A 26,101-nucleotide genomic window follows, 5' to 3' on the forward strand; every position below is an offset into this window, starting at 1 on the left:
GCCGGCGCCCTGGTAACGAGGTCACCGAGAATGGCGTGACCTGGGGTCACAGGCGCAGTGCGGCCGGCTGGCAGGGGCCGCAGCTCTGGACCGGACGGTAGCCGGTAAGGAGGCCGCCGCGTTCACAGGGTCACCCGAGGTCAGGAGAGAGCCCCGTGACGACTCCCACCGTGTCGGCCAGGTCACATCCTCTGAGGTCTGCTGAGCTGCCGCCAACTTCCAACGAGTGCACGTGCCTCGTGATCGTGCCCGTCCATCCGCTCGCCAGGATGTGCATCCTGTATTCCTCTTCCACCTGCTGTGCTGTGGACGGAAGCTGGGAAGCTTCCGTCCGTTCCTTCCGCGCCTTCCGCGTACCCTTCTGTCCTTCCCCGGCGCGGACGTCGCCGGCAGTTTCGAATCTGCAGTGACGTCCGGTCGTCCGTTGAGCCGTCGTCGGTACGTCGGCGGGTCCATCTGGCGCGCGCAGCCGCCGGAAACGGTGACCCGATCGGACAGGGAGCGGGCCACAGTTTTTGGGCGGAACTTCCCCGGCGCTGTTTGAAAAACAGGCCAGCTGGTGACGGCAGATCATTAGAGAGCTGCGGCCCGGCCGACCCGGTGGGTGGGGCCAGAGCCGTCACGGCGTGGGAACGTAAAGTGAAGATGTTTATTTCACTCTTCATTAGACCAAAAACAAAGGGTGATAGGATAGATATACAGCTTTCATCCAACTGAAGCTTTTTGTATCCGTATAAATTCACTAACCTCTATGAAGAAGAAAAAAAACATGTTATAAGCACGAATACCTTGCACACTAGAAAACGATGGCTTTTTCTTTTTCATGTTTGTGACGCTCAGTTCTCTATATTAACCTCCATGCGACTCTTAAGACATCACAAAACTTGAACTGTTTCAATTTTGCTTTTCGTTATACACCTAAAAAAACTAACTAAAAACTAAAAACTAATTCACCTACCTACTACTTTGTCTGTCTGTCCCACGAGTGTCCCGGCTCGCTGCTCGTGGGCTAAATTCAGAGGTGCGGTGACACCGCCACGCAGTCAAATGTGGCCCAATTAGGGCCTGTTTTTGTGCTTCTGTCTGCGCCGAATCACCCCTCCCTCACCCACTCGCGCTCCCCGTCTGTCGCCGGAGTCGACTGTCACCCCTCCCTCCCCAAGCAGTGTGACCTTGGGCACAGACGCAGCAGACTGGAGGGTGCGAGGAGCTCACGATGTTTTCCCAAGACGCCCTGGAAATCTGCAGCACGGTGTGGTTGGGGTGGCGAATCTCCCCAGTCCCCACTGTTCCTGTGCGCTTTATATCACCGATTGGAACACTAAATGAAGCGAGCTTCGAGCGAACGAAGTATGCTATGTGTTATAGCTGTTTACCCAATACCCATAGTAGCTATCCTGAAGTCATAGCATTTCAACAATGTTTATCCATAAAGGGATACAGATTGCACCCCATGGCCATTACGCTTGGCTTGCGCGTTAGCGTAGTTTTACATTGGTTTATAAACCAAATGTGCATTCCCCGCACGTTTAACCGCGGATAAACGCCTCTTATTTATCCTGCCCTGCATGCTTTGAGGTCTGTCTCGGATCAGCATATCAAAATGTTTAATCATTCGGATGTTGCTGTCGGTCCTGATTCTGGTTAACGCTCCTGTATGACACTTTTATCTCCGAATGATGGTTGTAAATGTCTGATCACTAGGGACATGGCCTGGAATGCTATGTAGAATGTCGCTAATTTGAAGCTAAATAAATAACCTGACATATACTCGTATATCTACACTAGTTTACATCCTAAAGCAATAAATTGAAGAACATAGGTAGTCCTAAATATGAAAGTAAGTGAGCACCATCCGCCGTGCAGGCTGACACCACGCAGCTCCACGTGTCTCCCACGGCACACGAGTCTCACGTGGCCCCACAATGTCTGCCGCGGCTGGCGAACCCTTCTCCGGCCTCCGCTTCGGACCTCGCCCTGACGACCAACCCTTTGAGCCAGCCGTCTCGAGTGGCTCCGGGAGCGGACGGTTCATGTCCGGCCTATTGTCGCCTGTCGCCGGCTTTGTGGCGCCCTAAACGGCGCTGAACAGACCCAGTAACCAGTCAGGCACCGAGCGAGCCGGAGACCGAACACTGAGCCGTGGTCCGAGCCCGAGTCCGTGGTCTGGCAGGGTCTGGGCCTGGTCCGAAGCCGAGCCCGCGGCCGCCTCAGTCGTCCCGGCCCGGCAGCGCTGCACCGGGTGCTCTGAATGGGACCGTCAGGGCCGCTCAATGGCCGACGAAACGCGACCCGGTTCACAGCGGGTCGGAGGCGGCGGCCCGACGCTGACCCGGAGGGTCGGTGTGAATGGTCCTTTAGAGGCCGCCCGCAGGACGTCTTCAATGACAGCAGCACAGTGTGGACCCGCACCTGCCCGTCCACAGTAGCTGTGCCGTCCTATCAGATCTCGTTTTGTTAGCAGTAAAAAATAGGTGCGATCGCAGCTGATACGGGTAATCGCTGTCGTGGATGAAAGGGGTTGGAGTTGGAAACACCTTCCGGTGGGTGACAAGTGTTTGAAGATCGGCAAGATAAGTAGTTGTCTTTACTGGTACTGCTTGCACGTTCTTTCTCCTTTGCTGTTTATAATTTGTATCTACGTTTTTTATTGCTTTAACTTGAGCCGATGTCAATTTTAAAATAAATGTAGTAAATACCTACTATTTTTTCATGGTTAAATGTCAAACTACAACAAATCATTTCAAGTGACCAATGTAAAATGACCGCAACTGAACCAGCGCAGCCCCACACTGAAAACAATTTAATCCAAGGCCCGCGAGTAAACCGGTGTTTTGCAGGTACCCCATCCGCAACCATTTTTAACCACCCTCCCAGGAGTACAGCAAGGTCCCATTGCAGTGTAGTCGTCCCTGCTCTCAGCGGACTTGTTCGCTGACAGCGGTTATATCCGCTCAGAGCAAGTACGACTACACCGCAATGGGACCTAGCACTACTCCTGGGAGGGTGGTTAAAAATGGTTGCGGATAGGGGTACCCGTAAAACACCGGTTTACTCGCCAGCCTTGGGTTAAATTGTTTTCAGTGCACTCAGCGAGAGCGGCTTGCCTGTGGCGATCAGCCGCCCCGCACCGTACCCGCCCGTACCGCCCCGCTAATCTCTGAGCCAGCCCTCTGCTGAGCCGATCAGCTCGCACCCCCGGCACACCGTGATCACGTACTGACACGGCCTGTCAGCCGCCGCCGGGCGTGCGTTCCGACACACACACGTGACGCGTCCAGAGCCGGCGCGTTCCGTCACACAGCGGTCACGTGGTCTGTTGGGAGCTGTCTGCCTGACGGCTCGCTGGCGACCGAACGGTGTGCTGCCAGAGAGATTGGCTGGTCTCTAACCACCGGACTGGCCCCACTGCACTGGTCCTTTGTGATGGCTGCTGCTCCGGCTTTGTTGTTGCTGATTCCTGGGGTCGGAATTGTGAAACGGGCTGTTGACTTTTTACTGTGATCTAGCAGGTATCATGGTAATAACGTTGAATGGACGAAATTCGTTGGCGGGATAAGTTTGCGAATTGCGAGTCGGTTATTATGGCCCATACCTCGGGGAATGCTCATGTGGCTCCATTGGTTTTATTTCACAAGACTTCTTCACCCGTAAGCAGTCAAAATAAGCGTCCCGGAATTAAACATGCGCTGCGCTTTAATGACCACTGACAAAATGTCTTGCTATTTGGTGATGCTGAATCGAAAACAATGCTTTAGAGTTGAAGCAAGAGAGTGCTTTGGCTACCAGCCTCATTTGACGTTTCTACGCCTTTGTACCCAGCAGCCTTCAATGTCTTTAGGCCTTATAGCGGATATCCGTGGCCGCCCCCGCCCGATCATTTTACGGTGCCCACTATCACGTGCATTCCTGCTGGCATTAAAGCTCAAATACGACGCTGTACGACTTAATGACTCAGATACACAACTGTCAATCCAGCTGACATGATCCTAAACTGGGTGGAACAGCCACAGAAACCCTGCTTTACGATCCAGATCGGCGTGTGCCGCCGCAGCCTGTGAGTGTTTCATGCGTGAACCGGCGCCTGTCCTTCTCGCCTTTTGTGCACGCAAACGGTTATTTGCTAGTGCTTACTTATCTGCTTGTGTAACACGGATACGGCGCTGACAACGGATTACATGGATTATTGAACAGTTTCGAACGGTTGTAATGCATTGAGAAAGATTAAAGGCTGGACAGTGGGCGATACGTAAAGCTTATCACCCCGAATTCCAAGCATGGACTGTAAGGAGACATATTTCAGCTGTCATACTTTCGTGCATGATAATGCACAACAGCTGAGTAAAAGGGCACTTAGGTACAACAGCACTTATAACTTGCATATGAATTTTTGGTTTGAGGCATTTCGACGTAGTGACCGACAGGGGCAGTGCGATTTTATGCGGTATGTCATTCATTTCTTTCAACACTGCGTTGTTCTCTGGGTTGATTTTCTGCTACTTTGAGCCATGCTAGTGATGTGATTGATGTGGTTGCCCGGGTAGTGTTGGGGTAACACCGCCGTCGATTTCGCGAGCTCGTGCTGCGTTGGTTTCGCCTCCGTGGGGCGGCCGGTTTCACCTCTGGCGCGGCTGCACCGGCCGTCCGTCGCCGTCGGCTCCCAAATGACGGGAAGTGGAGGCGGGCATCCGTGGGAACGGCCGGCGGCGCCCGGCGCCGCTCCCCTCGCTACCTCCCCCGGCCGGGCGCGCCCGACTGTGGCGCCCACAGCCGCGGCCGAGACGGCGCCCGCGCCAGCTGACAACGCCCCTCTCGACTCGACCCTCCGCCGACGCCCTCTGCCGACACAGGAGGGGGAGGGGAGGGAATTTCGACGACGCGCGTCTCGCCTCGACGCCACCCGGCTCGACGCGACGCAGGCGACGCGGTCCGGGTGCCCGGCCGGCGCCCTCCCTGGCTCTGCGCTCCCCCCCCCCTCACGCTGTGGTCGCCGGTCGCCGCGACCGAGCCGGGCAATGACCGTTCAGTCGAGTGTCCGCCCCTTGTTCCGTGCGCCACCGTGGACGGGGAAAGTCGTCCGGATAAGTGTGGTGTCACGGCGAGGGCCCGGTCGCCGGACGGGCGATCTCCGTCTCGTTGCGTGTCGCCGCACCATGAGACCGCACCTGTGAATGATCGGGCCCAGGCCAACGGGCGGAGACCGACAGGCCCGACCACCGGCGGCCGGCGCCCCTGGATAGCAGTGGCCTTTATTACCGTTTTTGTGTCTCTGTCAGTGTGGTAATTTCACGTCGACCGAATTTTCTATCAGTCACGTTGGGTGAGTGCCGGTTTTGCGACACATGGCAGGTGTAGGACAGGTTCCTCTGTCTGCCAAGTGCTCACTTGTCTTTCAGACTGTGCTTCAACAAGCAGCGCCCTTGTCTCGCTAATCGCACACTGCTAGCTCTCGTGTCGGGCCGTTCCTCGCCCCTCAGTAAGCTTCTTTGTCTGCTGTGCATGAGTCTACCGTCTCTCGTACCGGAGCCTCAGTGAGCTGTCATGTCGTTCGCATGATGTTCGAGTTCCGTTGTCTCTCGCTCCATGTCTCAGCCTCAGCCCCACGCTGCTGCCTCAGCGAGCCGCTCCAAGGACTCGGCGCTCGGCGGAGCCGGTAAGTGGCTGGGAACCGGAGTCACCTGCGAACCGCCCCAGCCGGCGAAACTGCCCGCACAGGGGCGGAGCGTGGAGTCAGAGCCCGAGTCAGAGTCCGAGTCAGAGTCAGAGTCAGAGGCGGAGGTGGAGCCGGAGTCGGCCATAATGAGGTGGACGTGGAGACTGGAAGGGAGACAGAAGAGTCGTGAAGATTGCGCAATCGTTGAGGAAGCCGTAGAAACAGGGAGCTCATGGAGAAGGAACAATCAAGAAGAGGGAAGTTGATCGTCATGAGACAAGGTAGCCGTTTGGATTGAACGACTTGCAAGAAGTTTTCTTCAGCTGACCATTTGCTGGTCTTGTTAGAGATGAAGCCTTTAAAGGACTATTTATCTGAAGAGTGAGAGATGACTGACCGAGGGCTATCCGACGGATAATTGGACGCCTGGTCAGAGGAGGCCAAATACAGCCTCATCCCAACGGTCCCGGAGTGGGCAATGGGCATAGATATCGCACACAATGGGAGGAAGATCAGTGAGCCATTTTCCTCCCGATCTGCGAATTCTTCTGTATGGGCCGCCGCCCTGGGACTTTAATGCCATTTGTACTTTATTAATTATTATAAAAAACAGGGTACGATGCTTCGATGCAGTTAAACCATGGATTTTTGAACATAGCATTGTGATTGGTTTAGTCTGGTACATACAGGGTACAGCCTGCTTAAATGAATGTTTCTAAAAAAAAGGCAGATAATAGCCGTCTTCACGACGGACTTTCTGGCGAATGCACCTAATTTGACGAAATCTGCATCTTTTCTCTTTAATAACAAACAATTTCATATCATGAATTTATTTCAGTATTTTAATCGAAAATAATGACTGATAATTTGAAACATAAGGTCTACAAGCATCTGCGCAACCCAAACGGACAACTGTAGAAACACAAGGATTCTAATCCGACCAAATCTGCACTAAACCTGCACCTAATCTGCACCAAACGTGTTACAGATGGCCGTCGTGAAAACGGCTAATATATAGTTGAGAAATGTATTTAGGAGCTTCTGTTGCAGATAGGTGCCTGCAACTTATCTAGGTTGGTACTGCTTAAGAACTCAAATGTATAACAAGCTGTATTACAAATGAAAAAGTAAATGCGGTAACTCCTTGGTTTATGGTAGCAATTTTGGTGTGCGGACCATAAAATCAACGTACCAACTACATTTTTGGCACATGTTTCATTGTGCTTATGTTGCAACCTAGAGACCACAAATGCAAGATGAGGAGGGCAGCGGCCGCTTTTACAGTTGAAGTCGGCATAAGGAGCAACAATGCTCTGAAAAGCTATTCTCTATTGCACCATGCCTGCATGCCATTTATCTTTCCAAAGGAGCTACTGACAATAGTCCTGCTGATTGCAAAACAAAGCAACATTCTTTTCAGCTGTAACTATGTTTTGTGCCTATGCCTCACAAACCTCAGGTAAATAAAATTTAAATGCCTTAGTTTTGGCTGTCGTGCCCAATTCACCTATTTAATTCACTTACGTGGAATAAGATAGCAAACACTTCAAACAGATGTTGGTGCCAGAACGGATCCCATTCAGACTCAAAGAAATTTACAATCGCGATATTCTTTAGCTTTTAATCAAATAATTCAACCGTTTAACACACGCACCTTATTAGCTTTGATTGATTATTGAAACTCATGTGCCAATTTATAAACCTAACAAGTAATAAGTTATAAAAAGTTGCGGGTTTAAGGTGTAAATTTCAATTATCGTATTATAATTTTTGTGTTTTCCGTTTTTTTAGCCTGCGTTAGGAGATCGGAAGAAACCTCGATCGCGGGAAGTAACCGCTTCATCTGTGGACACGACTCGTTGTTCCGTTCTAAGCAATCCCAGAAATTCTCGCGGTGTTCAGTTGTGTTCCTCAGTGCATGTTTGCACGTATACATGCACGCCGCTATGGCACCGTTCAGCATTCACGTGCAGCCGTGAATGGCAACTGTCGACCGGATGGCGGGTCTTTCCGGCTCGCTACATTTAAATATACCTTGTCGTCGGGTCAGTCTTTCCGGATACAGATGGGAAAGAGGAGTTGCGGGGCCGAACATTGACATTGAACGCTGAGGACAGTTGACTGAACTCGTTTTAAGTCAGCTGATTATTGAGTAGGCTCCTGCACAGTGCACACTAAGAGGTGTAAGATGACAGATGTAAGAAGGTGTAAGAACAGGTGGGGCACGGAGACAGGTAAGAAGGTGTAAGAACAGGCGGGGCACGGAGACAGTGGTGGAACGGGAATCATTCAAACAGTTATGGTCCATGGGATCCTTTTTTAAAAGACGTAACAGGGGAATACTCTTGACAGACGCTCCTGTTTTCTATCTGGCGCCTTTTAAAACCCCTTAATGTATTCGATCATCTTACAGCTGACCTTGTCCTAATATTTCCTCCTCAGCTTCTCTGTAATTCGACGTTCTCGGCAGTCAAAGGGCTTTTGAAATGTAAATACTTCTCGAGCAGCCCACATTGAGGGTCATTGGCGTACTGTTTGAAGGCTTTGTTCCTGCGCTGTGATGACATGTGGGATTTCTTCATCCACTCAAGGATGGTGTGTTACAGTTCTCTCTCTCTCTCTCTCTCTCTCTCTCTCTCTCTCTCTCTCTCTCTCTCTCTCTCTCTCTCTCTCTCTCGCTCTCGCTCTCGCTCTCTCTCTCTCTCTCTCTCTCTCTCTCTCTCCCTCCCCCTCTCTTCTTTTCTTCGTCACCATCTCTCGGGTGGGTAAGGAGTGACAGATCAGGCGATCAGGCCCTCCTGATCCCTCCTCCAACTCACTGGTGGTCTGCCCCTGGCCTCTGCAGTGGCTGCTGGCTGCGGCAATGCGGCGTTGACCCTGCGTGTGGCGCCTGCAGTCGCGCGTCGGTGGCCGGCGCGCCGGCCGAGTAGCAGCCCCCCGCCCCGTCTGTAACACAACACTCCCCTCCCGCCCTGGTGGGGGTGCCCCGTGTTGACTTGCCTAGTAACACGAGCCGGGCTCTGCACGGGCTGCGAAACGAACCTGAACCTGAGTGACCCTGCATTTGGAGGGGAGGGGACTCCGTGCAGAAAACAAGGCGATTGGAGAGGATTGAAAGTGAAAAGACTTGTGGTTGTGAATGTGAGAAGAGATTGACAAGATGCTGTGTTGTGATGAATGAGGTCTGCAGCTGAGGCTGAGAATGGACGTTGTGACCGGGCATGTGAGGAGTCTGGCATTGGAAGACGGTTCGAGTAGATCAGTAACTATCCAACGATCAACGATGGATCTGGCGGAGACGCCCAAGATATGGCGACCGTGAAACTCTTGAAATAAGGAAGATGAACGCGGAACTAAACCGGAGAATGTATTGGATGAGGCGGGATATTTCACAGTCTTCCTGAGGAGAACTTGAACCATATTTCCTCCTTGCAAATTCTTTGCTCGATGACTTCGACCTTTCTCTGCGTGTTTGTTAGCGACTTGACCTCACGCCAGCACCTGTTTCGCCAATGAGGCTGCGATGGTAGTCCGTTCTCCCACAAAGTTCACCGTTGGTGCGCAGTTCCTCGTCGGCTGTTGGCTGGCGGGTGACCGCACAGTTCCCATGTTTCGCTAATAAACAGACTGGGAACGCCAGTTATCCGTGTAAAACATCATGCCTTTCCCACCCACTGTTTCTGATTCGTTACGAATACCGTGTAGAGGCGGGTGAATGATCTTCAAACGGAGGTGTCAAAGGGAAGTGGCATAAAGCGACGCTATTGTTTGTATAAGTGAAGTAACTGAATATTTTAATCATTTTTATTTTTGTATTACTATTTACTACAGGTGCGACATGGAATATAACGGCGTGTGGTGCATTTTTGCCATTTGTGTAGTGAGTAAGAAACGTTATTACCGCATTAAAATTAAACGGTACCATAGCACAGCTAAAATAAACGTGCTAACTTATTTACGCAAGCTGTCCGTAGCCAGAGGGCAGAGAAGTAGTAGTTAATCTCATCCAGATTGAGATGTGTCCTGCTGACAGAAACACAAACAAACCGTTGAGCTCCTTTCGCACGCTCGTCTTCAGCTTGTTTACAGCTGAAACGTTTTTGTGGTTTGCTGGTTTAGTTTAGAAGATCAGGAAAAGACACTTTGCGGAGGATGCTTGAAAGGACTATTTTTGCTGTAATGTTTGATGAACCCTTGTCACTGACTAAATGTCGAACAAAAACGTTTGAACTAATCCGTTTTTTGGAGTTGGTTATTTAATTAGCTGCTCCATTGTCATGACTTTTGACCTAGAGTACGAGACAATATATTGCTGTATTGAAGTAGACGGTGTGAGTATAGGTACTGCGTCACTGCAGCAATAATAGATACCTTAGATGGTGACTAACTTCTACATAGTCTAGACGTTCATATACTTAGGTACAGCTACGAGCTACGCAGCCTGAAACACATCAATCAAAAGCCCTTTATGTTTGCTGATTAGCTGGAATTTGTGTGCTGCAAGGTCTACAATGCGCCATTGTTTTCAATGATGTGATTCAGATTGAAGTATAACTCAACTTAAGTTCGATTCGTCTCATATCGACGTTGAATCTTGATATCTTTGGTTCAATATGGCAAGCTGAGCTGATAAGCTTCTAGTTTATGGCAAGATTCATTCTATCTAAAATGTTTTCTTTTGACGGACAAAAGACGGGTGAAGTGACTCTTACACGGGGGACTCAGAAGGGGTTCTGTCCATGATGTTCGACCCGCCGCCGCCCTGAGCTGCAGCAGTCAAGGTCGGGATGTCGACCTCCCCATTAGAGACGTTACTGTCACGGACCATGGCCGCAGCCTTGATCTGTGACTAACTCTCCCACGCTGCTCACCGGGCTCCTTCCCGTCACTCTGTCCTCCTCCCACCCTCTGCCCCTGCCCCTGCTCTGTCCCTGCTCTCCCCTCATCTCCTGCTCTCCCCTCCTCTCTGCTGTCAGTTCGAACAGACGAACAGAGCATATCGCGCCAGGCCGCGGTACCCTGCGTGAGTCGTGCATACCTTCATTGCTGACTGTTGACTACCGATTTTGAACGGACGGCCAGCACCGAATGACTAACGCCTCTGGCAGTGCTGACGCATGGTGTCGTTGTTTCGCATAGCTGTGATAATACACCTGCTGTTCAGTCGGTCGGAGGTGCGACCGAGCTTGGCTACCCGAAGCCAGTGACTCATTCCGTGCATATCGGGCGGTCGACCGGCAACAATTGCCGAAATTCTCACGCTTTATCACTCCCACGTCCGTTTATTTCAAAGGAAGGAGCCTGTCATCCGTTAGTCAAGAAACGCGACAGTCATGAGAACATAAACTTACGATTTCATTCCCTACCAAGTACCACGTCTTGGGTACTTGGAAAACATTAAAAAACACATCGTTTATTGACAAAACGTGGGCTAGGTATTATACTGGGCGCAGTTTCAATTGCAGAAATGCCACGCTCATTCACGAAGTGGTGCCGATTTTTCGTGCGTTTCTAGTTTTTGTTTCAACTCAACAATACCAACTTTCTTTTTGGTGACCAGTTTATTTTAAGAAACGCTTATTCTGTCGCTTTCAGGGACGGGATTGCTACGAAGTATTTTAATTTCGCAATATGTAACGGTTTGAAGGCTTTCGGGATCGAGTCTTTGTCCCAGTGACACCACTGTAGCAGTCCTCGGTCAGCCCCTTACTCACAGACCCTACCCCAACGTCCACTCCGCATCCTTTCCGCTCGTTCCCTCCCCCACCTGTTTCCCCATACCTCCCCAGAGTCCCCACCTGCCGGTCGCCCCGACCCGCCGTCTTCGCCGCCGCCGCCGCCACCGCCACCGCCCGCCGCCGCGGAGTCGCCGGTTTCCGGTTGGCCGCTAGCGTGTGACCGCCCCAAGGCCCCAACACACGTGATAGGTCACCCGGAGGCACCGGGGCCTGTGTGAGAAACGTCAGAGCGCCCGCTGAGGACAGCTGAGCGGCGGTGGCTAGGCGTGTCCTCATGTAAGCGTGTAGTGTTACGGATAAACTCTGGGAAGTAGGTATTGGAAGGAGAAAGGGAAGGGATGGATAGAATAAGGATACGCGGCTATGTTTGAGCGTTTATGCATGTCCTTCCCAGTTACGTAACATGGAAGAGTCACTAGACGGGCAATTTAAATGCATCGTGGCAACAGTTTGGCATGCAACAACAATGCAAGGTGCAATGTTGTTAACACGGTTTATGCATCAAGTACCGACCGAGGTATCCACCGCAAACGGCATAAAATTCACAGCAGCACCGTCTATGCAAACTTAAACCGCGAGCTTCCCTTGTCATCGGCAACACCTGAGTCATCAGAATAGCATCTCACCGATCCCAACACGTCACCTCTGTGTTGACATGTGACCGCAGCCGGTGGGGCGACCTCCACTAGCCGTCCTTGCGGTGGGGGCGCTCGGGTACGGTCGTAGGTAACCCGCGCGGCCGCGCCCCACACACGGCCAGTCCCCGTAGCGTAGTGGTCGGCCTCACCAGCTGGTATCTGTCAGCAAACACTGCTCATCATCTGGTGTTATGGATACCCACTGAGCGTCCCGCCGACCGAGTCCGTTCAGACGCCATGTTTGGTTAGTCGTGTTTTGTTTGTCCCCAGCTGCGTTTTGGGCTGTCGGTTTGCACGCTCGAGGGCGGCCTGCCGGTGGACGGGGCGGACCTCCGCAGAGCTTTGTCTCATGCAAAGCGGCCCGGTTTGTCAGCGTCACGTGCGCTCGGCCGCGTGACGCTCGTTTTAATGTGCAATGGCGTCCGGCTGCAACAATTAGGCGGCCGTCTCGGAGAGTGCGCGCAGGGGACATGAACCTCCGTCCTGCGCACCAGCCGCTTGATGGGGAGCGACACATTGTGGCTATTTTGGGACCATCCGTGACTTCACGACTCGGTTAAAAGCGTTTAATGGAAGGTCGCACCGTCTGCAACGAAGCGTTTTTATTGTTAAATGCTCATTTTAAATGACACGTACGGTAGGCATCGTTTATGCTATAGGGTCCATTTCACTACATTTTCCCTCGAGGTACCTCACACTCACAGCTACTTCGGTTTTATTTCTAAAGAAATGACAGGTCCTAAATCACCTCTATTTTTACAACACTGAGCTCTGTGCGGCATGCCACGGACCAGGCTATTCAGTCGTGTTCCCCTTGGCCGGTCTCTTTTGGAGAGCGTTCACCCGTTCGCCCCTCCCCTCCCTCAAACGATTCCCACTGCGTCTCAGGAGCCGCCGACGCCGTCAACAAGTCGCCGCCGCCTTTGGAAGTTTCGCGTTAGTGCGAGGCCCTTTTGCCGCTTCGTTGAGCACCGGCCACCTGCCACAAGACCCCAGTAGCTAGCGACATCTACGTCTGGCTACTCTGAGCTCGAGGGTGGGCCGCCAGGTCCTGCCGTCTGGTGGGCGATGGCGCTACCATAGCTTTTGAAACTGGCCGCCAGGTGGCGGCAGATGGTGTTTGAGCTCATCACTCGGGCAATGGGCAGAAGGCAATAGGCACCGAACATTTCGATAGGTCTTGGAGGTCACGGTGCCGACAGTCGACGTTTACAACTGCGTCCACCCACTCTTCTTTTTTTGGAAAGGCATGTCAATAATATCCAAATTCTTCTGTTAGCCGGAATCGTCCGATCGGACCGCTTGAGTCGCGCAACAAGCCCCGCAAATCGTGGGCTCCGGCTCTGTCAATCTCACCGTTCCGTGCTTCTATCCTCAGGATACTGAAATCCTTCTCCTCCACGCCGCAACCCCCCTCCGGGCTGGACAGGCAACTTTATCTCATGCGGGCTGCTCCCTTGGAGCGGCACCGCTGCTCCCGAGGGAGCGCACCCCGTAGCCGGGTGCAGTGAGTGCCTTGGGGCTGGGTGGCCTGTCCTCTGGACGGGCTCAGCCCCGGTGACTCACTAGGGTGCCTGCCCAGACCAATGTCTCCCCCTAATTCCTATCATCCTTCCGGCTCTGCAATGGTCTTGTCGACCGAAAGGGCCTAACCCAACAAAACAAACAAATCTGTCAATCTCACCGTTCCGTGCTTCTATCCTCAGGATACTGAAATCCTTCTCCTCCACGCCGCAACCCCCCTCCGGGCTGGACAGGCAACTTTATCTCATGCGGGCTGCTCCCTTGGAGCGGCACCGCTGCTCCCGAGGGAGCGCACCCCGTAGCCGGGTGCAGTGAGTGCCTTGGGGCTGGGTGGCCTGTCCTCTGGACGGGCTCAGCCCCGGCGACTCACTAGGGTGCCTGCCCAGACCAATGTCCCCCCCTAATTCCTATCATCCTTCCGGCTCTGCAATGGTCTTGTCGACCGAAAGGGCCTAACCCAACAAAACAAAACAAACAAAACAATCTGTCAATCCGTCCATTCAAACATCGAGCTAACTTTTGTCTCAACCGTGTTCGGCAGCATAGCTACCAAACTCTAGGTCAGGCTCAAAACGACGGTACACGACGGGGGTTAAACTATGCTGGAGCGTCCTACACGCGCTTTACACGCACAACTACTTTTCTCGAATCCAACAGATCTCGGCAAATCGGTGTGGCTTCATCACCGATAATGATAATCTGTATTATGATTTTTGCCCTGGGCATTTCTATACTGCCGTTTTTACGTAGAACGTCAACAAAACACTGAACATTAATGTTTTGACTAACATTGATCTTTTCGGGATAAACAGGAAGGTGAGAGGTCCAACATTAAAAACGTTTACCTATAGGAGTTAGTTCGAGACCCAAATTGGGGCCTCTCTAAGAAACCTCTTTGGGGCTAAATGTACTTTAACAGTGAAAAATAATTCTCTTATACGCATTTTAGCCCGCGGTACGGCTAAAACCCTTTTTGCACTGTGTTGTACAAACAGATTTTGGCGTAGGGGAAGGTGGGGTAAGACGGACCAGCTAAGGTTTGAGGCCGCATATCTTGCTACACTGCTCTCGTAATTCATATTATTTATAGTCTTCGGAATGCTCAATCCTTCCTCTGTTGATATGTGTAAAGACTACATTTCAAATTAAAGACATCTAGGTGGTGGATGCTCTTAAAGAGGGACATGTCAAAAACTCAGACAAGAAAAAACGTGGGGTAAGACGGACCACCCAGCAGTGCCTGCTATCCGTTCATGTGTGTTAAACTTCTGCTCTGTACTCTTGTAAGAAAAAAGTAACCAGAATGGTGAAATAACAAAATGAGCCTTTATTCTTTACTCATGTGTGATGGAAGTGCAGCTAAAAGCTGGGAACATGTGTGTTGATTGTCGTTTGGCATGAATGCATGCTAACTGAGCACTTGCATGCATGGCTCACATGCAACAAAGACTCCTTCCTGAAAAATTAGCTTACTTAAACTTGTGTCAATGTTTTGGAAAAGAACTTTCCATATGCAGGGTACAATGGACCACCACAGGGTAAGATGGACCACAGTGGTCCGTCTTGCCCCAAATCTAAATCCTGTCATTATCATGACGTATATGTCAAATAGCCCAACATTGCAAAACCTTGCCTTTCCTAAAGTGTGACTATAACTAAGTTTATAACTTTGTTCTTCACAGTAAAGTGCAAAATAGAAACTAATCATGCAAGAAAGGCGCCGTAATCGAATCACCCGTAGAGCTCTTATATTAGATCGGTTTGACGAAAAACAACATTTTTCTCAATAAATCAAAAGCTATGCATCCTAGCAGCATGAGCTCAAGGTGGCCATTGTTACGAAGGAAAACAAACATAGTGAGTGCATAAAGCAGTAGATACCAGCAGCGGTTCAGCCGGGAGGACTGGTGGTCCGTCTTGCCCCGCTGGGCCGTCTTACCCCACCTTCCCCTAGGTACCTACTTATCATGCGAATAATAATGCTTATTATCCGAATGTGATGTCTGTGAATGAATTGACTATACGGGATACTTATGAAGACTCCCACAAACCAGAATTGTACCAGACCGTTTGTCGTTTATTTGGTGCATTTTACCCCGTGTTACCATAATTGTTTATGAACGAAAGATTGTTTTAATATACACGACAAGACTGAAGTACACATAAATGCTAGCTGAGGAGTTTTGCAAATTGGACATTTTTTGGAGATTCTTCTGGAAACGCCAGTAGAAAAGTGATAGCTTTTTGGTTTAAGCTAAGTCTAGCTGTTTAGTATCTAAAATCCCCGGTTGTGCTTATCAGGCTAAATTAGATAAAAATGTACACGGACAAATTGCGCTTTGCACGTCATGGTAGTTCCATAATTTTTGTCACTGACACCACAAACAGCATTGTCCGGTAGATAAATTGTCAATGTCTTTACCTTGTGCTGATGCAATCTGACCATTTGCGTGCGCGGCAGATCAATGTGATGTCGTTACGTCACCAATGCGACAGTCGCGGCGCGGCGCAAGGCGCCAGAATCGCCTCCGGCGGCCATGGGCCTGCGGTGCTCCACTATCCTTATCCAACCTTCCTACGATGGCGGCCCGGGCATTGCTTCTTTCTGTTTCGCATTTCATTCTGTCGCCGAGTGTGCCAGGATAAAACTCACAATTTTAAATTCGTGAGGCGCCGCAAGCGGTCAGTCGGCGAATAACAAGACCAGAAAAGTCGTCAGGCGCCAGCACGCGTTGGCCTGGCAGAGTCGCTCCAGGCGGGCCTCAAGGCGGACGTGAATAGGTACAGCCTAGTTAAAGGACAATCAATCGGTTCCCGGAAAGACCGCGAGGAAAACCCCCGGAGGGGAAAATGCGAATGTTTTATAGACGCGAATGTCGTAAATGGTGTGGTTTCGTGTGATATTTAGTTGTCTTAAAACTTAAATGAATTTTTGCACAATTAACGAATGTCCAACGTTTTCAGATCTAAGTTTTGCTTGTACGAACTGGCTTGAGGGCTAATATCAAAGCAACGCTATTAGCCTTTCTCTCTATAGTTATCATCACTGTTTCTTATCTTGCTGTCTTACGGCAAAAAGGGAAATAGCTCTATCCACTGATAAGCGCGCCAAACTAACGTTTTTGCTTTATAGGCGGAAACTCTTATCATACTGAAAGTGTCTGTGAATTTTTACAAGCCTGACATAGCATAACGCAATTAAAATTGTTTCCTCGTATGCTTATGGTTGGAGTTCAATGAATGTTTGGTTTCCACTTTGCTCGCGTGGAGTCCCCAAGAGAACCTTCGCTGGCTACAAACAGTCTCGTGCGGTGTTGATGACTGCTACCGGAAGTTTTCGTCGTGTGCAGTTCGGGGACGAGGCCTCGCGTGACGTGCGCACAGCGACAGCACGCGCCTCACGCACCCAGCAGCATCAGGCGGGCGGGATGCCACTGCAGGAAGCGAGGCGTGACCCTGCAGAGGAGGTGTGTACGCCAAACTTGCTCCAGTACCGGTGTGAGCCGACCCGCACTGGTCTCGGGCGTCGGCGAGATAACCGCGTCTGGCTGTGCTGGGTATGAAATATTTTGATGGACCTTGTATATTCTGATGATGCTGGCTGATTATGTCGTAATACTTTTTATACCAGCAAGGTGCTTAACGCAGGATGCAACATTGCACTGAAGTAGTCTTAATCGGGCTCGGATCTGTTTCCATCTCGACGACAAAGTCTCCCGTTCAGTCATGATGTGCCGTTGGAAGTGTTTCTTTCTCAAGAATGGCTTTTACGGGTTCACTTCACATGGGCGCATGCCAAACAAAACAGCTAAAGGCGTGACGGGTTTAATCCCATTCCCTTCTCCCTTCTCGAGTGGCCCATCCATTAAACTCGGAGCGTTTCCCACCAAATAACGGCCATTTCATTCATAGTCGTCCACTGTTGTCTACACACATTACCAACTAACAAACAGGATGCCGCTGACGGTCCCTTCCTTCGTGTAGGTCCTCTCTTTCCACCGACCGACGCGTCCTGTCCTCTCTGCGACCCGTCACGCTCGCATCAAACTCACCCTCAGCGCGCAGATAGCGGGTCCGGTAGGCCTGATTGGGCCTTTGGCGGCCACAAAGCGCCCGCTGGCCTCCTGTCCGGATGTGTTCGTTTGACGAGCTTTTGTGAGGACTCGGGTGGTGTGAGATGGTCTGTGAGGAGATGTGGTTTGGTAAGCCAGCTGTCCTGTCGAACTGGGAATGAAGGACGACAGGGATGGAGGGGGATGGAGAGAAGAGGCCGGAAGTGAGAGCTGCTCTTAGAATATCTCCGCTATTAGTTCTGAGCTGTCTGAGTCACCATGTCTGATTTCTCGCATCACACAGAATATGGGATGTATGTGTCATGGTTCCTTTTTTGGAAGGATGAGGTAGTTGCACCGAGGGTCTGTTCACCTTTCTGCAACTATGGTATCTCGCCAATCTGGCTCGAGAGCGCGTCTATTTATTTTTGTTATTTCAACTCCTCCCTCCTTTCCAAAAACATTGCATGGCTATACCGATATGCAGGCTGCACCATGAATATGAAACTGAACAGCACCGGCCTGTGGGTCTTCCCGAATCGGTATGCTGTCGGGTGTGTTCCCGTTTCGTGAAGCTGCCCAATGACCATCAGCGGGCGCGACTGCTCTGGACGTGGGTCGGTCGGCCGGCCCGGGGCGGCCGTTTCGGCGCCAGCTCGGGTGGGTTACTGCGGCCCGGCCGCGGGCACAACTCGGACAGCACGAGCGCCGGGCCGGGCCGACCCGACTCGTGCGCGCCGCCCGTTAGAAGGGCAGATTCCTGAGCGGTGCGGTGCGGTACGGTCGGCGGCGCCGGCCGGCCGCCCCTCGGGCCCCGCCGCCGCCCGCCGGCCGGCCCCGGGACACAGGGAGTGGCCAGGCATGCTGCCGCCCGCGGCCAGCGCGCGACCCAGCCTGCACACACGGAAATAAACAAAGGGCTCCCAAATGAACGGCCCACGGCGTCAGACGACCTCACAAGGATGAGAAAGGACAGCCCGAGCCATGGAATCCCAGATGAACCCTGAGACACTTCAGTCAACTTTGCACATGCAGTTTTCAAATGTCACTTGTTGCACAATCCTTATCTTGTGACAAGCTTTTCCCACTTCCATCACCAATCCGTACCCAAACCGACCCTAAAGTCGAGTTCAGCTCGTTTATCTAGAGCTGCACCGTTAACTCGGCGGCAACAGATTGGGGCTGGACCGTTCCGATATTTATTACCCTGATTTCAGTCGAGTAGTTGGTTTTCCGAGCTGCGCTCTCCATTTTCCTTCAGATGATGAAAGAGACTGCATGGAACGATGCGTCCTACGACTAACAGATGGCGCCACCCGGGCCGTGGCCTGGGGACGGGTCACTGACCGACGCGCCGGCCGGCCGGCCCGGCCTGCCGACGCACGGACGTTTCATTCATGAAAGCCGCGGCGGCGGCGGCAGAGGCGGGGGCGGCGGGGGCGGGGGCGGCCGAGCCCGGCCGGTCAGCTCAGTTCGGTGCCGCCCCGCTCCGACCTCTGTACCGACCTTGCCTGCGGAGGGCGGTGCTGCTCGGCGGCCGACGCTGGCCGGCCGGTCGGTCGGGCGCGGTGGCTGGCCGGCCGACCGGCCATTACGCCGGCCCGGGGCGGCTCCCCGGGCGTCTGGCCGCAGCAGAGGGTAGGAATGCCGGCCGCGGGTCTCTCACCGACCAGGGGCCCGCACCGTCGTCCTCTCCGACCGCGGCGGACGCCACAGACACGACGCGGCAGCTGCAGCGATGCAGCAGTTTCGGAGCCTCTAAGCACGGCCGTCCGCTGCATTCAGTTCGATGGCAGCTGTGGTTAATGCATGTTCGGATGAGCGTGGAGTCGACGACTGTGATTCTTAGTCAATACGAGACTGGCGACGACGGCAGATGGTGTCAACGCGGCATGACGTGACGCCTGTTACGTGACACGGCCTGGCGTGACAGGACAGTGGTCACGTGCGACGTGTGCGCTCGAGCCGCTGCACACTGGTCGGAAACGCTCCAGCGAGAGGCCAGCGGCCTTTCCGCAAAAGTTTTTTGCTTGTTATTCCACAACTAGTGAAGCAAACTTCATAAAACTTTGCATACCTTCTCTGTCATATGTAAGCTATCATTTGGATGTCAAGCACTAAATATATGACGTGAATCTGTTAACTTATGACGTCATAATTGAGTATAATACAGGATCTAGCACCACTTTAAGTCAACAAGGGAAATTGGGAGCTGCTATTCGGGCACCGGGAATGGTTTCATGCACTCCTTGCAAGGTCCAGTGCTTGACTTAAGCATTGTTGACTTTGCGTGACGTCATTTATGACGTCACTAAGGCCATGTAAGTTTTTCGTCAATAACTCCTGATCAGATGGAGCTAGAGAGTCGGGAAAGTCACCATTGGACTCAGGAAGACCTGCCGAATCGAATGATATGCGATATGACCTCCTTCAACCATTTTCGTGACCTGAGGGGCTCCGACCTGACCTTGACCCGAGGTTAACACCTTAACCCTCGCCGGCACAGGGGGGGGGTTGATGCAACCCCCTAAGGTTTTTCGCGAATAACTCGCGTAAAAAGCGGCCGAGAGCGACGAAACTTTCAGTACCCTCGCATTGATCAATGTTACACCTACCCTGAAAATTTCATGACCCTGACCCCAATGACCTTTGACCTGTGACCTCTTTTCCGTGACCATGTTTGGCCGAAATCGCGATTCGGCGTATGTCGGCTCGCATTAGCCGCGCGTTTGCAAGCTTTTCGTGGTTTCAAACGTTCAAACATGTGATTTGATGTTGCTCCCATGCATTAGGATGGGTGTCAAGGTCACCTGAAGGTCAGGTCAGGTCATTGACCTTTGGTGACCTCGGTTCACTTTTTCGAGTTTTACATGTTTCTAGGCTAGTTTTTGGAGCTGAATTCGAATTTAGCAACCATTCGAACATTTACGAAGTAGTTTTGGCGCCTTCGTAACATGTTACGAAGCTGTCAGAGGCCGTTGACACGTATTACGAATACCCGTCACAACCCCTACCGGTTGACCTGACCTGACCTGACCCGACCTGGTCTAAATGCTTAAAGACATCATCTCTGATCAAAACTAATACGATATTCGTGATCAGCACCCCGGAAAACCACATAGCAGCCACAATTTACGACTTTCTAACAGGTCCCGATTTTCCCGGTTTTCGGGTCATTGACCTGACCTGGAAGGTCACCCGATGACCTAGGACCTTAAAATTGGGTATCATCGGCTTCCTCTCGTGACGGGCAACACGCTCGTTTTTTTCCGCGAGGCTCTAGCTCGATCAGGGGCCAAACGCGAGGGGGGGGTCGTACCAACCCCCCCCCCTTGTGCCGTCGAAGGACGCAAAATGGCCTGTGCCGGCGAGGGTTAAGTTGACTTCACCCGAACACCAAGTAAAGCATTCAACGCGCCTGAGCTAGACAAACACGATTATGCCAAAATCGCGGCAGTGCGACCATTTTTGGCAAAGTAATTAACCTAAAACCGAGCCCGTGCCTCGTGGCACTTACCTGACCTAAGAGGTCACTGGCTGACCTAAGACCTTAAAATCGGGTAGTACCTAATTTTTGCGTCTTATAACGACACACAAGCTTGTTTTTTCCCGCGAGGCTCTAGCTCAATTAGAGGCGAAACGGCGAGGGAGTTGTACGAACCCTCCCCGGTCAATGTAGAAAACCAATCGGTCCGGCCAGGGTTAAATGCCGGAATTGTGATCTAATGTAAAAAGACGGCCCAAGGTAACCCGACGTCAGTGACAGGTGTCCTATATTTGCAGCGTCTTATATTCACGAAGGTTTCAATTTCCACTTTCTTCAGCCGAGTGATGGTTGTCAAATGTCAATAGCAAGGCTCTCTAAATGCAAGCCGTAATCGCCACGCAATATGTGGAAGGCTTTTGATGTCAATACATACATAAATGCATACATAAAACGCGCTTTTCACAAAATTCATAAACTCAAGCGCATCTGTTTTTAATGACCAGTCAACTACGCATGGATGCGTGCAGGCCACACAGGTCAGCGTAAGCCGGGCGCGGCGGCCGAGCCGAAACTGGGGCGGCGCGGGCGGTAGTTGGGTAGGAAGAGCGGCTCCTGCAAATTTTGCGCAAATATGCGCAGTTAGCTTTTATGTTGCCCTGGTGTAAATTTAAATCCTACTTCATCTCACAAAAAATCAGAGTGGAACTAGATGGGACTACCTGTTGTTTCCTTACCTAAACTTTGCAGTTATATTCCAGAATCACTGTAGGAGAGCCTTCATAAAAAAGCTATAGTACATCTTAGTTAGGGAAAAAGTATACCAAAAATTTTGCACTGACCAGTTGGCAACTTCATAACGAACATTTTGATGCATAATATGTGGGATTTCAATTTGGTGTCTATCAGCAATAAGACTCTGAATATCCGGCTCAAGAAACCTCTTGCTCCGCGTCAGTTTCCGAGTTCTGGGATACCCCATCTTCGGGGGCTGATTACAGCTATTTTTGGTCACCCGGATTAGTTTTTTTGGCCTAAGTATAATAATTTGATCAATTTCAAATCGATCTATATAAAAAATAATCCGAAACTCCGGAATCGCCCGTGGCCTCTCGTGAGGGCGTTTCCGACCAGTGTGCGCTGGAGCTTATTTGTCGATGGCTGATTCTCGCCACTCCCCTCCCCTCCCTACCTGCCCGCTCCCTCTCGCAGGGTCCGTCTCGGGTAGATACAAAGTGCGCACAAGTCATAACAATGGCCTCGGGTAAACCTTTCTTGTTTCTCAAAGATAACAACGTCTAAACAACCTGATTGTCGGCACGTCAGTGGTTGACCTTCGGCTCGGAGGCAGCACCTGTTTTTCGAACATTTTCTCTCTGGTAACGGACGGTATAAACTCCGCCTAAGTGGCCAACCGGCAGTACATCGATATAAACCAAATAAACGCCACACCGAGTCGTAAATAAACGTTCTTACCTGTGAAATCGCCGAGATAAACACCCGTTTCGGATAAGGTCGGGCGAAAATGCGATATACACTGCGGACATTTGTGTCGCTCGAAGGCCCTGTGATCGTTTCCTGGTAAATTTTTACCGTTCGGTACTCGGTTGTCGGTGATAACTGATTTAGCGTGGTTCATAGTTCCGCGTGACTTTCCTCCGATTGGTCGGGCGATGGCCTGCCAGCGACGCGAAATGCCTACCTACACTGTAACCACTCAAGCCAGTGTTCATTGCTATAGCTTGGGGATGCTCGTTGCACGAACACCCGTTCATGGAAAATAATTCAGTCCTGGTGAAATTAATGCCTATTTTCCCCTCCCAGTCAAAAGACTTGTACGTAGTACCGAGTACGTACGCTAGAAGTAAGTTGTAGGTATGCTTATTCCTAAATTTTCAGATGTGTCGTAGGTACTCGTATCGTAGATAGGTAGGAATTATTAATATTGTTTTAAATTCCATAGTGAGCCATGGCCCTGAACAATGAACATTCAGTGAAATAGGTACAACGTATATTTTAAGGTTGTTACAGAAATTCGCTTCGGACATTCACTGGCGGATCCAGAAACGCGGTATTGAGCGCTTAGGGTCGAATTTGGAGAACCCCCAAAAGGGTCTTTCCATTTCCAAGTTCCAAAAACACCTGCGGGGATTTTGATTCCTTACGCAATGTTGTGCGGTTTAAAGCAAACGTTTCATGATATAAGTTAAGTTTTCATTTTATTCTCGAAAAACCACAAATTTTTGTCAATTTCGGTCGCTGTGGAGGTAGACATTTGCCTCAAACACCCCCCCCCCCCAGATCCATTCTCCCTTTCGGAGAGCCCTGTGGGGGTGTAGCTCAGTGGTAGAGCGCTCGCTTCGCATGTGAGAGGCCCCGGGTTCAAACCCCGGCACCTCCAACACAGTTTCTTACGTCTGTGTTTTCCAAAAAGAAAAACGCTTGAAAACCCATCCACAACCTTCGAGAAACTATAAAGGTACTTATGTTGCTCTTTTTCCACCCTTCTCTGCGCGGAGACGGTGTTGTTCGACTCTCCACCGCCGGGAATATTTACGTCAGCTGCCCGGCGCGCCCAAGGTCGACAAGACGTCCCTGGCGAGCCAGGACCGTGCGCTGCTGCCCAGTCCCGCGGGCAAACCATGGCAACCCAAGGCTGAGTCAAGCCTGCGGTGACTCGAGTCTTTTGAAACACTGAAAGATGCCGCACAAGCCACAATTGGCCTGTGGGTTGAAAAATAGCAGCAGTTGAAGATCTCTTGTTTTGCTTTACCAAATGGGAAACGTATGATTTCGTAGGTGTTCTCTTGCAGAAACCTTGGATAGATAATTTTTGTCCATCAATAAAGCCGTAACTGGAATATGCTGTCTAGTGTGTTATGTAGAGTGTATTTTACTAAGTGAATTTGGCCGCAAAGTCACCCCTGTCGCACGCAGTGCGTTTCCGTAGTGTAGTGGTTATCACGTCCGCTTCACACGCGGAAGGTCCCCGGTTCGATCCCGGGCGGGAACACGCCTTTTGACCGGTCACGGGACATCATGTTGTCCCACGTGACGCATTCGCTTAGTTCAAGTTGGAGTAAGAGAGCATAACCGTTGTGTTAGGTTTACACGATTCAAGACGGACCTACCTACTCTCCCTTTTGTCCCACAAAGGTCCATCTCAATTTTCGATTTTCCCCAGAAACTCAAAACCGATTCTGTCCTTACACTGACCCATCCGGCCTTTAGAATAATTACTCCTGACTCAGCCTACCTCAGCTCAGTCCGCTCTCCATATAGCTGCGGTTTCATCAGAATGGAATGCCGGTTTCACGGGCGGCGCCTTCCGGAGTCGAGGTGGCGGAAAAGAGCACAGTTCCTACGACCCCGATATGGGTGACCTATGAGCTGACCCGTGCGGTTTGTGATCGGTTGACCTGACCTGACCCGGCGCGGCCGGTGCCATGTCGGACTCCCATCAGCGCACAGTGGGCCGGAGAATCGATCATTACTGACACAAACGGCAATCGCGCTCTGAAGGGCCCGACATATATCGCCCGGAAGCGCTCTAATTAGTCTGCTCGATAAAAGAGGGTCGGAGAAAACGGAAACAAAACGGCAGCGAATTCCTTGGGTGTATCATGGATCAGTGCTGGGGCGCACAGGCTATTGCGTTTGTCAATGCTATTAGAGAGCTAACATTCTTGCATCACACCTTTATTGGGACAGTTTGGATTAACCCTATTCCTGGCGGGCTCCGCCGGGACAAGAAACTGGCGGGGGGGGGGCGATTCGGCCCCCCCTTCAGATCTCAAAAACTACACATTGCAGCGACAAACGGTAAACGGCATCGAATACGCACGGTCAAGATCTACAATTTTTATTAAGGTCATTTTCAGGTCAGGTCAAAGATGACGTCACAGGGGTCGAAAAAGTCAAAATGGCGGCGCTAGATATGGAGAGAGTTTTTCTCGAATAACTTTCGAATTAGTCAAGATAGGAACAAACTAAGGGCATCATCGTGATCCTCTCGTCAATCCGCATCGAATGATATATATGTTGACCTTGAAAGGTCAAGGTCAAAGGTTGACCTCAGGTCACGTGACCTCGAGGTCATCATGTATATCATTCGATGCGTCTTGACGAGCTGAACACAATGAGACCATCCACGCGTCTGTATCTTGTTCCTGTACGGAGTTATTGGCCAAAAACCTTTGGTGACCTTTGATGACGTCACATGACCTCACAGCTGCCCAACAGCAAAACAGACCTCAAGGTAGTGAAGTTTGATCGTATATGAAGTCATGTATGGTATATGGGGCCATTCCGACCCGTTTTAGTGGTAAAAACAGGGAGTTGATTTTTCCCCCATTGACTTATAATGGGGAGGTCGCGAAACTGACCTGACCTTAGGTCACCGATATCAAAATTCCGAGATATACAAATTGCACATACTGGTACCCTAACTACAGCCTGAAGAGAAGAAATTGATCGGTCAAAAACTCTAGCTCTGGCGTGATTGCAAACTTTTCTGAGGTAGGGTCACCAAACCGCCTCTGGTGACCTGACCTGAGGTCAGATCAACTCAAATTTTCAGACATGTTGCGTAGAAGCCTTTTAGGAAAAGTCAGAAAATTTGAGCTTCCTAGCTCAACGCGTTTGGGAGAAATAACCAAAAAACCTCAGGGGGGGGGGGGGCTCCTGAGCCCCCCCCCCCCCCGCCAGGAATAGGGTTAAAGCACACAGCAATGCACAAGGAAGCGAAATCCAGGAAGTTTTTTTTGGTAATGGAGAACCTTTTCGAGGAGCGTGCCCCCGTTGCGTCTCAAGCCACTTTTCTGGATCTACCAGTGCAAGTGTGCTGGTGGCTGGTGCATGGTAATTTGATGATTATCAGAATTATTTCATAACTTCTTGACTTCATTAGCTTTGTTAGCAAGTGCCTTTTGTTGCCACATTACTCATGTGACCTGCAGAATAAATGATATGCGATATTTAGATGCGTTTATGATTAACATGCTCCTCCCCTT

General features: G+C 51.0%; 1 protein-coding gene and 2 non-coding genes across 3 annotated transcripts in view; all 3 read left to right on the forward strand.

Annotated features, from left to right (window-relative positions):
* LOC122382075 (epidermal growth factor receptor-like) overlaps window positions 1–26,101 on the forward strand; it is a 79,131-nt gene that overhangs the window by 6,448 nt on the left and 46,582 nt on the right. The gene's annotated exons all lie outside the window — the stretch shown is intronic.
* Trnaa-cgc lies at window positions 23,419–23,490 on the forward strand. The gene has a single exon. It is a non-coding gene; the product is annotated as a tRNA-Ala (tRNA).
* On the forward strand, window positions 24,030–24,102 carry Trnav-cac. Its single transcript has one exon. It is a non-coding gene; the product is annotated as a tRNA-Val (tRNA).

This window comes from Amphibalanus amphitrite, unplaced genomic scaffold, assembly GCF_019059575.1.
Source record: "Amphibalanus amphitrite isolate SeventyFive unplaced genomic scaffold, NRLGWU_Aamphi_draft 000133F_arrow, whole genome shotgun sequence".
NCBI lineage: Eukaryota > Metazoa > Arthropoda > Thecostraca > Balanomorpha > Balanidae > Amphibalanus > Amphibalanus amphitrite.